General features: G+C 45.5%; 1 long non-coding RNA gene across 2 annotated transcripts; it reads right to left on the bottom strand.

Moving 5' to 3' along the window:
* Positions 1–682: 682 nt before the first annotated feature.
* On the bottom strand, positions 683–3,724 carry LOC127382753 (uncharacterized). 2 transcript variants are annotated; one of them, XR_007889049.1, is made up of 3 exons: positions 3,678–3,724; positions 3,427–3,509; positions 683–3,021 (listed from the first exon to the last, which is right to left on the bottom strand). It is a non-coding gene; the product is annotated as an uncharacterized LOC127382753 (long non-coding RNA). The 2 variants fall into 2 exon arrangements; XR_007889048.1 differs by having other exon boundaries at positions 3,427–3,515.
* Between the last annotated feature and the right edge of the window lie 229 nt (positions 3,725–3,953).

The raw sequence follows: 3,953 nt of genomic DNA on the forward strand, positions 1-3,953 counted from the left end.
AGCTGCCTCTGGCCATGGGGTCAGGCAGCCTCCTGCAGCCCTGGGGATCCCTGGTGCCAAAGGGGAGCCTGAGGCTCACTTCTGTTGCATGAGTCAGGTGGACAATCAGGCAAAAGCACACACAAAATGCTGACAAGTCCTGCCAACAAGCCCAGGAGGTTCTCCACCACCAGCAGCCCTCAAACTAGGCTGGTATTTTCACCAAATGTGGCCATTTCTCACCCAGTTTTGGAAGGACGCATGAAGGAAATCTATTCACATCCTGCAGTGATCAACTCTGGGGGCAGCCAGGATGGACATACATCTTGTGGGGAATGCCTGTGGAAGGCACAGTCCTCAGGCACCCATCCTGCATGCTGCAGGCTCCTCTGGGACACAGAGGCAGCAAAAGCAAACTCAAAGGGAGCTTCCCCCCACACATGAGCTCTCCAGACTTCAGTAAACAAAATCAAAGAGAAACTGGATCAGGGTAGAAAGAGGAGGACCTTGAGCAGGTTGAGGGACTAATGATCAGGCAAAACGCAGAGCAATTTGGAGCAGCTGTTCTGCAGTATTCAACAGGATCCCAGCATTGCCCACTGCTAAGGATAAATGTGCAAATGGTGCCTCTTAAGTCCTGTTACTACTTTAAAAACAGAAAAAAACCCAAGCAAACAAAAAATGTCAATACATTTGGGGATATTTATTATTTTCTGGTTCCTGAGCCTGTGGAGTATATTCAGCTCTTGTTTTCAATCTTTTCTCCATCATTACAAAACAAAAAGTATTATTTTAATATTGCATTGCAATGAAAACTGAGATTTTCTCCTTATTCTGTTTCAGGATCCGTGCCTCTGAGGAAAGCTCAGAGTATTTTCAATTTGCAAGAAAATGGAGAATAGGCAATATTGGAATTCCAGAGATAAATAATCATGGGTAAACTCGATGCAGACATTTTTTAAAAAACAAACTAGCCAAGAGTGAATTATTGTTAAAACAACATATCAATTTTAAACAGTGGGAAAAAAACCCTGTATACAATCATCCATCCAGAGTCTTTAACAAAAAAGGCTGGCTTACTCAAACACAGCAAGCTCTACAAATAGCTCCAGCCGACTCCAGTTTGATTTTCTTCGTTTAAATGCAGAAAGTTTCCACTGTTTGTAGAATCCAGCTCTGCGTTAGACATCAGGGTGGCCCTCCAATACAGCAAATGTCCTTGCTTGCTGCTGAAAGCAAACCAAGCTCCGGGAAACATTTACAGGAGATTGCTTCATGACAGAAATGTGTGTGGTTGTACCCAGGCTCGCTCACTGGGGAGGCTGCAGCAGGAATACCCCAGCTGCGGTGCTTGCTCTAGATCACTATCTAGCAACAAAACACTCTGCCGTTTGCGTCAAGAAACATACACAAGAGCAAGCCGTAAAAGCTGCACTGCATGTGACACAGGCATTTCTCAAATGGCAACGACATGCATCTCCGGAAACCAATCAAAGCCATAGCTCTGGCTGCTGCCAAGCATCAGAGCCCTGTTGCAAGAGCGGCTAGGGACCATCTCACCCTTGAGGTGCTAATGGGGGGGGGATATGCACAACTCCATCCAACACATACTCAAACACATGAGCATTGCAACAAATCCTCTTCCTGCTGCTATACTCTGGCCACAGCATCCAGTTCCTGCACCACAGCTGACAAACTAGGTCAGGGTAATAATCTCCAGCAATCCAGCTAGGCTAACTTTCTGCCTGCTCTGCATTTTTTGCAGCAGTGCGGAGCAGATGCAATGGCAGTCAGGTTCTGGCCCCCCACATGCAGATTAAAGATTATAATTCAGCAGAAGCTATTGTGAGGAAGAAAAAATGCAAAGCCCAGAGACCAAGTTACTTCTCTGACCTTGAATGCTTTACAACATAATATTTTATTTGGCCAGTTACAGAAAACATGTTGCAAAGCCTCCATGGTTTTGCAAGGTTTGTCCTGCAGCACAAAAATAAAATAACTGAACTATTATTTTGCCCTTCTCTCCTATGCACATCCCTGCACCCGCACAAGCTGCTCTCATCTGAATTTTAAGTTCTGAATATATTTGATAACTCTTTACTCTGCAGAAATACCAAGGTCTCAATCAAAAGTTAACACCATGATCCACACGGTGGGGTCAAACAGCAAAGTGCCCCCATGAAAAGCACCTTCCAAGCAAGATGGGAATGTTCGATATGATCCATTAAAGTATCATAAAAAATATGATACTTAAAGAAGTATTATGAGAAGTTACTATGAGAAGTAGAACGTACAGGACAGACATGAACAGAAAAAAAATATTCTGAGTCCTACTCTATTTATCATGGAATGGTTTAGATTGGAAGGGGCCTTTAAAGGTCATCTAGTCCAACCCTCCTGCAGTGAGCAAGAACATCTTCAACTAGATTAGGTTGCTCAGAGTTGCCCTGTCCAATCTAACCTTGAAATTTTCCAGGGATGGTGCTTCTACCATCTCTCTTAGCAACTTGTTCCAGTGTTTCACCACCCTCATTGTGAAAGATTTCTTCCTTATATCTAGGCTAAATCTACACTCTTTCTGTTTACAACCATTAACCCTTGTCCTATCACCAAAAGCCCTACTAAAAGGTCCCTCCCCCTCTTCCTTATAGGCCTCCTTTAAATATTGAAAGGCTTGCAATAAAGTTTCTCCAGAGTCACCTCTTCTCCAAGCTGAACAGCCCCAACTCTCTCACTCTGTCTGCATAGGAAATGTGCTCCAGTCCTCTGATCATTTTCTGGCCCTCCTCTGGACTCGCTCCAAGAGATACATGTCCTTCTTATGCTGGGGGCTCCAGAACTGGACACAGTACTCCAGGTGGGATCTCACAAGAGCAGAGTGGAGGGGCAGAATCACCTCCCTTGACCTGCTGGCCACACTTCTTTTGATGCAGGCTAGCTGAGGGACTAGCTTACAGCACTGTTTTGGGGGAAAAAAGCTTTGTTTTCAAAGTTCCAGTTCCAATTCTGACCTAACATCAGGCCCCAAATATGTTCTTTCCTCTGCAAAAAAAAAAACAAACACAAAACAAGAAAACAATTACTCATTTACCTCCCAGAAATGATGCACATGCTAATGACTGCAAGCAGCATTTGCAGGGGAGTTGAAGGGAGGGAAACATTATATCACACAGAAGAGAGTTGCCTGCAAACCTGTTTGGTGTTTTCCCCATCCTCTCACCTGTTATTGCTGTATCCTTTCCTAAACTTTTATTCAGGACAGAGTACAAGATGAAAGATTCTCTTCCAAGCATAGCTAGAAGAGCATTAAAGGGCTCAATGGCCATTTAATGGCTTAAGGGGCCATTTCAAGCCCACTGCAGGAACAGGAAGGGACTCTCAGATTCCAGCTCTTCCCCACTGGCTGTGCCAGTGCAGACAAAGGGTGAATGCACATTTTCACCCTACCGGCTCAGCTCCAAGGGTGGTTGTTTCCAGCTGAGGGACAAGCATCAAGCAGCAGCAGAAGGTAACCTTTCCAGCCTTTCCACCTGTTCCTGTAGACAAAATTATATGGTAGAAGCATTTCCAAACATCTCAAAGCAGGCAGAGGGTTATGATGGTTGGGACAATAATAGCTATTGCCCTACTTCCTTTGCCAGGGGCAAATCCCTTACCTATTCCCTAAAGCCTGAGCCACCACAGGACTGATAACTCACCTCCTCCTTTTCCTCTGTAGACTCACTAGCCAGCCCAAGCTCCCTTTGCCTGTAAGGAAGGAACAAGCCCACCGTTTATGACACCTGTGCTCTGCAGTCAGGAAAGCAGTCACCATTCTTAGTAGGTTTGCTAATCAGGCAATCAGTAATGCCCTCCCACCCCTCCAGCTCGGTGCCTGTGACCCAGCTGTGAGCCTACTGGTGTTCAGCAGCTGGCACTTGGCACAGCGGCTGTGCGTGACTCAGGCTAGCAGGAGCCTCTGGAGATGCCTTCCC

The sequence above is a fragment of the Apus apus genome, chromosome 3 (assembly GCF_020740795.1).
Source record: "Apus apus isolate bApuApu2 chromosome 3, bApuApu2.pri.cur, whole genome shotgun sequence".
NCBI classification, from domain to species: domain Eukaryota; kingdom Metazoa; phylum Chordata; class Aves; order Apodiformes; family Apodidae; genus Apus; species Apus apus.